Source organism: Halyomorpha halys, unplaced genomic scaffold, assembly GCF_000696795.3.
Source record: "Halyomorpha halys isolate HHAL.00 unplaced genomic scaffold, Hhal_1.1 Scaffold1184.1, whole genome shotgun sequence".
Taxonomy (NCBI): Eukaryota; Metazoa; Arthropoda; class Insecta; order Hemiptera; family Pentatomidae; genus Halyomorpha; species Halyomorpha halys.
In genome coordinates this window covers 4,911-14,693 of record NW_027105562.1, presented here as the reverse complement: position 1 = coordinate 14,693, position 9,783 = coordinate 4,911, and the positions used below count along the sequence as shown (strand labels likewise).

General features: G+C 38.0%; 1 protein-coding gene across 1 annotated transcript in view; it reads left to right on the top strand.

Annotated features, from left to right (window-relative positions):
- Positions 1–6,402, top strand: part of LOC106688720 (ubiquitin-conjugating enzyme E2 G1) — a gene marked incomplete in the record, with an annotated part of 54,714 nt that extends 48,312 nt beyond the window's left edge. The window contains 1 exon segment of the mRNA XM_067051927.1: positions 4,707–6,402.
- Between the last annotated feature and the right edge of the window lie 3,381 nt (positions 6,403–9,783).

Here is a 9,783-nt window from a genome sequence, read left to right as displayed (position 1 = left end):
ATATATATTAATAAAGCAATAGTCAAAATGAGGAAATATTAGCGAAGTGACTAGAAGCCTACGAGTTTCAAATGGAAATAGGTGGCGGAGGTAATATAAACATTTTAAAGTTGAAAGGGCACGGCGGGAGATATAGGATAGGATACATGGCTTTTCCAGAAAAGTGTTTGATCAAAGGTTATTCCCAGGTTTTTGATGGTGGGGTAAAATTTGATGGGACTATCATGTAGGAGCAGAGTTGGAATATTAGGAACAGTTTTAAGGAGATGATTGGAGCCTATTAAGATTGCCTTCGTCTTCTCCGCATTTAGCTTCAACTTGTTAGCTCTCGCCCATTCACAAGTCCCATCCAAATCTTGAAGTTACTCTGTGGCTGGTAATAGGTCAGAAGGCGGGAAGGACAGATATATTTGGAAACATCTGTATAGATGTGGTATTGGGAGTGATGGATCTGGAGGGGAAGGTCATTAATGTAAATAGCAAACAGAGTAGAAGATAAAGAGGAGCCTTGGGGAACACCACAGGGAAGGGGGAGGGTCTTAGATGGAGGTAGTGAGGTTTTGGTGTTCAATGGAATTTTGGAGGTCATGGGTTATTTTAAGGAGAGCGGATTGCGTTGAATAGCCAGATTGGAAAGAGTTGATAAGGGAACGTTCATCTAGGAAGTTGGAGAGTTGATTTTGGACAAGGCGTTCTAACGGTTTGGAAAGTTTAGATAAAAGAGAAATAGGACGGAAGTCGTGCAGTGAGCTGGGGTTGGAAATTTTCTTCAAAGGTCGGACAAGGGCAGTTTTCCAGGAAGATGGGAATATGGAGTTTTGCAATGAAAAGTTGTAGATATGGTAAAAATGGGAATAACGACAGGGAGGCTGGATTTTATTAGTTTTACTGGTATACTATCAGGGCCATAATCATTAGTGTGGGGTTTTAGGACAGCGGAAAGTAATTCATCGTAGGAAAGATGTGAGAAAAAGAAGTCTTTGGGATTGAAATTGGGATGTTGAATATTGGAAATAGAGGAATTATGTGCATAGGATAAGAAATGGTCATTGAGGTCATCTGGAGTTACTTGGAAGGAACTGAGATTATTGGATTCTGGTAGGGATAGGTTACAAAGTATTTTCCATTTGGATTTGGAATCAGGAGCATTGGAAAGGGTATTATAAAAGTAGGAGGCTTTAGTAAGTCAGACTGCGGTTTGGGTTTCATTCCGGAGGATCTTGAAAGACAGGTAAACGGGTTCAACGGTATTTGCGCCTCGTTGCATCTCTTCTTTTCATCATTTCCTTTATTTTGGCGGTCAGCCAAGGTGCAGTGGGACGGCGTATGGTTCTGGTTTTCAAAGGAGTATTGTAGGTTTGGAGTCAGGGTGGTTACCATAGGGTCAATGGAGTTATAGGAATATATGATGTCCCATGGAGAGAATTAAGGTCAGGCTGAAGGGCTTCATTAGTGATAAGGTCTAAATTGTGGTATGATACTATTTTGTGGGTGAAGGATTTCATGGTTAGGTCATATGTAATTTTGATCAGATCATGTGATTAGAGAAATGGAACGGGATGTTGAGAAGAAGACAGGATTTTGATGGGGGAGTCACAGATGTAAGGGTCTAACCAGGTGTCGGAAAATTGGGTGTGATGGGTTGGAGAATAAGGAACAAGATGAAGGTTAAGGGAAAACAGTAGGTCAGTTAGGAAATGTTTTTCAGGAGATTGTGAGAGCATATTCACGTTAAAATCTTAGGCGACAATAATATTGGTGTTGTGGGGAACCAGGATGACAAGGGAGGATTCAAAGAAGTTGTTAAATGGAACACAAGGAGGGTGGTAAACTACGTCAAAAAACAGAGGAGAGGTAATGGAGGAAATTTCAATGAACCAAGTATTCCATGTGAGCAAAGTCATGAGGAGACTGTTGGAGGATTTTGGCCTTAAGACTTTCATGGATATATAATCCTACACCTCCTCCCGTGCGATCAGGTCTGTCACGGCGTAGGGTCGAGTAATTTGGTAGGGAAATCTGGGAGGAAGGGATAAAAGGTTTTACCAAGGTTTCAAATACTGCTATTAATATTAGTATATATAATAAAATTTTCAAGAAAATATTTCTGAAATTCATTGTAGTGTGCGATAAGGAATTGTGCATTGATGTGACAGTAATTCAAGATATTAGTCATGACTGAACAGTTGAGAAGTAGAATTTCGGGAAAAAGGATAGTGGTCGGGGAATAGGATGTGACATTTTTTAAATGTAATATTAAGTTTAAATATAGCAAAAAAAACAAACAAAATAAAAAGCAAACCAACCTTAAATAAACTTTGAAATAAAAAACTAAATTTCTAGGGTTTTGAAAAGAATATTCAATTAAGATTAATTTATAGCTTAAAAACGAATAAATATCTCCCTGTTTTAGATAAATTAATAGAGATTGGCTAATTATCAAATAAAATTCTAAGTCATTTATCAAAAAATAAAAACCATTGAAAATAAAATAAAATATAATATTTCTTGCAAGAAAAAATGAATACAAAAATAAAGAAATAGACAGCTACATTTAAACAAAAGTTGAGAAAACAGGAAATATAAAAAATTATAATAAAAATATTTCTGGCAAGAAAGCATAAATTAACTCTAAACTCGGGGTAACTTATATACAATGTTCAGCTGAAGACGTCCAGGTCACTTGATTTTACTATAGTTACTGCTGGGAATCCATCCGACTGCCTGCAACAAATTTTACCCCCGCTAAACCAGACATATTTTATTTTTTCAGTCATTTTCTTCTGCTGGCTAACCAATAGAGGTGTTAATTGGCAGGCGTCATGGCCTCACTCACACAGACGCGGCGTGAGTCGTTCTCTTCCCAGCCTAGATGTTGTGTAGAGAAATCTCTCTTTATTCTTCGCTGCCGCACAAGCTCATCTTTTACTGTTTGACGGACAAATCTTGCAATAATCTGACCTGGAGTCCCTTCCTGTTTAGGCTTAAGTCTCACGGCGAGATCAAGATCGTCCGGACTCAATGTGACGTCCAGACCTGCTCCGACACTAAGTATTGTGCCTGTCACGGTTTCACCTGGCTTCTCCGGGATTCCCTTTATTTCTATGGTATTTTTAAGTTGAACCTGCTCCGTGTGGTTTAGTCGACTTTCGAGCTCTAATATTTTTGCTTTTAGCATGTTGTTTTCGGTTGCTAATTTTTCAACGTATGCTTTTTTGTTCTTCTAGAAGTGTCTTGATTTTCAGTAGCCTGTCCATGTTTTCGAATGAAAGTTACGATTGCTTCTGCAGAGTTTCCTTCATCTCCTTCAGTTCATCCATTCCCTGAAGTTTGCACTTAATTTTTTTAATTTCCTCGGTCAGCACCCTCAGTAGGTCTAACATAGTACTAGACTCAGCGGCTGGTAATGTACACGATGCTGATTCGCAATTGGCAAACTTCCATTTTTTACTGTTCTCTTTTATGCCTTCTGAGTCTGTAAAATTGATTAGGAGTTTTGTTGTGAAGAATTAGGTGGATTGTTTAGGAGCCTCTGAAGGTGTTTTTTCCATTGGTCTTGCACTTCATGCTTCAATGACCAGCACTTCTTCATTATCACCTTTAACCACTTTACTTCGGTCCCTATATCTGCTGTTAATGGTAGTAATTTTCCTTGTTTCATTACTTTCCCTGGAAGATTAAATTTCCTTTACTTCTTTTAGCAATGCTTTTTAGTCCTGATAACTTTTTTTGTTGTAGGATCTTGCATCTTTGTATTCTCTATGACTTGGACATTAAAAATATAAAAACATTATAAATACAGCCTTTTCTTCAACTGTTACCTCACTCACATTCATTCCCAAACCAGACCTTTTTGGGCATATTTCATTTGTTACTTTATAAATTACTCCTTTTATATCATGCCATCATGATTTTATTACTCAAGTATCTGTAACATCAGCAATATTTAATTCTCTCATACAAACTATTTGAAATGAAATGAAAAAATAGTCTTAATTCTGGGACACTTGTTCCCCTAAAATTTACAAAGTGGACAATTTGAGCAGCACTTTTCTGGCTATATTACGAGAAGTTGAAAAAAATTAAATAAAACAATAATAAAATGAGGACATGAGATGAAAGAAACAAAGATACATATTTATGGAAGCTTGCTAGCATATTAATTATTTACAAGTATACATAAGCTTGATAATAAAAAAAATCCTAATGGAGTAAATGTAGCCTCAGTAATATAATTTAACATTTATAAAATAGATTTCAGTCTTCTATTTTTACACTTAGACGTTGATTCCTTCAGAGATCATGCAGGTATGTACATTTTTTTTCCCCCAAACTGGGTTTTATTATTGTTATTATTATTTTTAAATGAAAATTCAAACTAACAAAAAAAGAATTGTTTTAAATTTAAAATGTTAAACTTTATAAAAGTTATACGTATTTGAATTCAAGTGACAAAATTATAAATTTTGTGGTTTCCCAACATAAAAGACTGGAAAAAACTGACAAATTTTTTAACTAATATGGAAATATGAAAGATTCTTTGAGACACTATATATTTTGGGATTAGAAATAGTTAGATTTTGATATTTCAAGAATTGATTATGCATTCCTAGTCCTAGAGTTCTTAGGTTTATGAATATTATGATTTTTGTATTAATTTTAATATCAAATTTTTGTCTATTTATATATATTTTTTTTTATTTCAGGGGTACTCATTCGTTGTTGATGTTCCCCAAAAGGATTCAAACTTTCATCTGCCTCTACGAATTTGGACATTTGTAAAAATCACAAAATGTTAGAATTAATAAGGATGAATAATCAGGATTATTTTATATTGATATGTAAAAAGGCGGGAATTTCTTAGTTTTATAAGTTATTGCTAGAGAATCGTTAACGAAATGTAAATTAGGTAGATACAATGTATATTAAATTATAAATGCATGTAACATGCATTATGTCTGTAATTTTATTATACCATACATAAAATTGTAGTCCACTTAGTTTATATAACAAGACATGAAACATTTTAAACATCATTGAGTAACTTTGGTTGTTTCGTATCTCATTTTAACCTGTTTGTAATATACTTATTCAATTTAGAAGGTTTGATCCATTGTCAATTTAAAATTCTGTTGCTTTAGGTTAGCTAAATGATTTTCATAATAAATTACTAATAACTGATCAAAAAAAAAAAATGATCATTTTTGCGATTTACTACAGTTTCATCATTGAATAACTTGGTTATTGATTAGTCATCCTATTTTATTATCATTCTTTTAATTTAAGATTCTTTAGTCAATTTTAATATTATTTTTTAATTATTTAGGTTATTAATTTCTTAAAACTTATGTATTTATTCAAATTTGGTCTCTTGATTTTTTTTTTTTAGTTTTTGTTTTATGTGAGTGCTCATAATCATGGAATTACAAACACTTGATAAATATTTAATTTATTAATTGTGCGCTTTCTGAGCAAACTAATGAACTGCTTAAATGCGCATAAGCGCCTTTGTATGAACCTATCATGGATTATTTATTAAGTACATGTATAAATTCGTAATTTTTTAAAATATAATCATTGTCATAAAACAAAGTTAGAAATTAGCTATTGATTCAAGAAGATGTTCTAAATAATATTAATATGTTTGTGTGCGTTTTGTAACTTATGAGTGATAAATGATTATATCTTTTTTATTTATATTTTTTATTTTTCAATGTTTGTTAATGCTCTGCCATATGAAATTAAATGACATCTAATTAATACATCTCATATTTGCATTAAAAAAAAAACAAACAGATAAAAAAGGAAGAGAATGGTAAAAGCAACATAAATCCATAATTCAACTGTCTTCCTCTTTCTTATGTGCTGTATCTACAATTTTTTTTTGGCTATATGTTTAGACTTTACCTTTGAATTGTTAATTAAAACTTTTATAATATTGTCATAGAAGATATTACATTTAATTTCCAATTATTTATTATAAGCAATTGTTTCAATATAAATATTTTGAATTATGTTCTATTTTTCTCTCTAATGCATTTATTAGTTATAAATTCTAATGTTGGAATGTCATTTTTTTTTCGTTTCTATTTTGATGTTGATGTTTGTTACAGGTGAAATTCATTGTTTATATAGTACTTATCTATCTCATCTATCTTTCAGAAAATTTGTTTTCCTATGATTATTCAAAACATTTAATAAGTGTAAGCCAATTCTGTACTGATTATCCAACTAACTGTTTTCTTTTTTTTTCTTTTTTGGTGTGAGAACTATGAAACTTAAGATTTTTTAAATTGATTACATAAGTGATTGCAACAGAAAAATATACAATGAGGATGTATTTAATACCTCATAATATTTGCATTCAATGTTTTGTAATAAAGTATTTTTGTCGGAAGCTCATATATTGGAAACCCTCTACTGACCAAATAACCTTCTTTCATATTGCTATTCTAATCATTGTACATTTTACTGATAGGATGTAGGACTAATTAGTACATTTAGTATTAGCCAAGAGGCACTCCGGAACTTGGTAATGCCAAAATGTAACCAAGTTCCGGATTGATATACTGCACATGATCGAGTGTTGCCCAGTTCGGGATTGGGTAGACACTTGGAACGCTAGTTTATTTGGTTATCCTGTATCTTAGGCTGAGGCTGTTTCTTGTTAAATTTGTTTTACTTTGTAGGAAAATTTATTAAAGCCAAATAATTTGACAACTCTGTTCTCACTTTCTTTTTAAAAATGCAGTGTCTTCCAAAAATTCATTTTTGAGAGATATCTCAATTCTGATAATCATTATGTTCAGAAAAAAAAAATTACCTCTTTACTTTAAATTTATTATTAAACAGTTAGAGCAACAATTTTCTTAATTTGAATATTTTAAAATGCAGTATATTTGGCCCTGGAATGGGATTACCTTATAATAAATGCTGTAATTTATGGCTTTTTCAGTTACTTAAGTAATGTGTTCTTACGGAGCACTACTAGTGAAAAGATGTGGTAATTTTCTTTTCTTTTTTTTATTGGAATCCGAGGGTATATATATTTTTTCTTATATGTGGTAATTAAGTTTTTTAACCATATTCCATTTTAATTAACTGATAATGCTTATTAGCCTCCAGTTGAGGTTGTGCATTGATTTTATCTTTATGAATGAGCCCTCTGGCCACGGCTCCCATGGCGAAGCGAATAGCAGACTGGGCCCTAAGGTCAGACACGAGCTCAGACCACCAGGTCATAGCCTTCAGTGTAGTGAAGGAGGAAGGGCGGAGCCCTAGCAGAGGAAAGGGGCTTTGTGACCCGATCGGCGAACTGGAAAGCCTTCTCCAGTGAACTGGAGGGGATATTGGTGGATAGAGAATGGGAGGAGGTGGCGCCGATGAAGGAAGAGTCAGGAATTGACCACAGAGTGACAACCCTGATGGGCGCCATCACCCAAGCGGCCAATATTACCCTTCAGCACCGCAGGGCGAGAGCACGTCCCCTGGTGGACGCTGGCCCTAACGCAGCTGAAGAGAGAATACTATAGGGCCAGGCACAGGTACCAGGAATGCAGAGATGAAGAAAGGAGAGCTGCACACCGAGAGGAAAGCAAGCATAGGTATAGGGTATACCGAAACGGCGTGCGTCACCAGAAGAAGTCCTGGGATGAGTTCATCGTCGAGGAGTCTGAGAAGAAACCCTGGGGTATCCCGTACAGAGTGGAGCTTGGCAAGGTGAAGCCAATACAAATGATGGTTGCCATCAAAGTTGGAGGAGCCCAGGCAACCACCCTGGAAGAAACGGCGATGATGTATATTGATTATATATACCCCAGGGATGATCCGTCCCAGGACAGTGCAGAGGAGAGTATGGTGAGACGCACCACGTCATACCCACCAGGTACCAACCTATGCCCACCCTGGGACATATGGGACCTACGTCTTGCCGTGGACAGGCAGAGGATTGGGAGGGCTCCGGGACTTGACGCCTTGGACGCTGCAATCCTCAGGAACAGTGCCCCATATATCAAGGAGGAGCTGTTGGAAATCTTCAACGAGTGCTTGGATAAGGGGTACTTTCCGAGCAGGTGGAGGATTGCAGACTTGAGACTGCTCTACAAAGGGGGAGGCAAGGATAAGAAATCGGCGAAGGCCTATCGGCCTATATGCCTCCTCCCTGTTATCAGCAAGGTCCTGGAGCATATGATAGTGCATAGCCTCAGACCAGTTCTCAGTGCTGGGAGTCACCCACGGCAATACGGCTCGACCCGTGGCAAGGGAACAACAGATGCGCTGCTGAGAGTGGGTGAGGATGTAGAAGGGAGGGGGGAGAAATATTTCTTGATGATACTATTCGATATATCCTCCGCCATCGATAGTGTTTGGTGGCTGCGCGTACTCCAGCGGTTGCAGGAGTTCGACAGCCCCAGCAACTTATACTCCCTCGTGAGTAGTTACCTTAGTAACAGGAGTGTGAAGATCAGGGGTACCTATTCCGAGGTGGAGAGAGGCTGCCCGCAGGGTTCGGTTCTCTGAGTTGTTGGGGAAACTAGAAGATAGAGGGTTCCTTGCCACGGCCTACGTCGACGACCTGGCAGGCATCGTGGCCGGCAATAGCAGAGCCAGATTGAAGAACGAAGCGGAGAGATGTGCCAGTCTGGTTGGAGAGTGTTGAGTGGGGAAAGGTTGAGTATGGCCGCAGCTAAGACTCAGGCCATACTCCTAAAATGCTTCACGGACAGGGCTCACCCTATCACTCTGGACATACAGGGAGAGAAGGTGAGGACGTATGAGGAGGTGACATTCCTCGGAGTGAGGATGAGGAGAGGCTTTGACGCCAACCCTCACCGGGTATACCTGAGGGACAGGGTCTGTCACTTAACGGGCTGAGCAGTATAGGGGTGCTTTCTGGGGCCTCGGGTACCCCGCTACGATGACTATTTACAAAGGATTGGTCTTGGGTATCCTGAGGTACGCATCCCCTGCGTGGAGTCGAACCCTCACGCGGGAGCAGAAAAAGAGACTGACCACTATGCAACGACTGGCTCTGCTGAGGGTCACGAAGGCGTATAGGACGGTGTCGCATGAGGCGGTGGAGGTGTTGGCCGGAGTAATGCCCCTGGACCTCATCCTCAAGGAGGATGCTACGAAGTAAGATGTGAAAAGGCAGGGGCTGGGAGTGCTACCGGCGGGACTCCGGGAGAGGATCGGCGAGACCCCGAACCGTTGGAAGAAGTTCCTGTGAGAAGAATACATCGAGGAGTGGAATGGACGGTGGCGGACCAGCGAGAAGGGTGCGACGCTGAGGAAATTCTTCCCCATCGTCCACTCAAGATTGAGAGTATCCCAGACTATTGGGTCTCGCAGATCCTGACAGGACACGGGGGATTCCGGGGAAAGCTGCAAAGCTTCGGAAAGAACATCGACCGCCGGTGCCCGACGTGTGGGGTCTCAGAAATGGCAGAGCATGTGGTATTGGACTGCACCGCGATGGAAGGACACCGTGCCATGTTGTCGAGAAAAACCGATGTTTTAATATTGAACGTCGATGTCGCATCTCTTATGTGGATCCGGCTTTAAAAAAACACCGTCTTCAAAAAATCGATGCTTTGGGAAAAACAGCGATATCGATGTCCCCTGCGTAATCCGAAATCACTGATGATAAGGCGCTAGTAAAGTCGATTTATTATTGTTGCTTACAATTTTTTACACAGAAACTTACCTTAACATAGAGTTCACAGAAATGTGACCTGGATTTTTACAATTATAACAACTCACTGTAGGTCGATCACTTTTCTT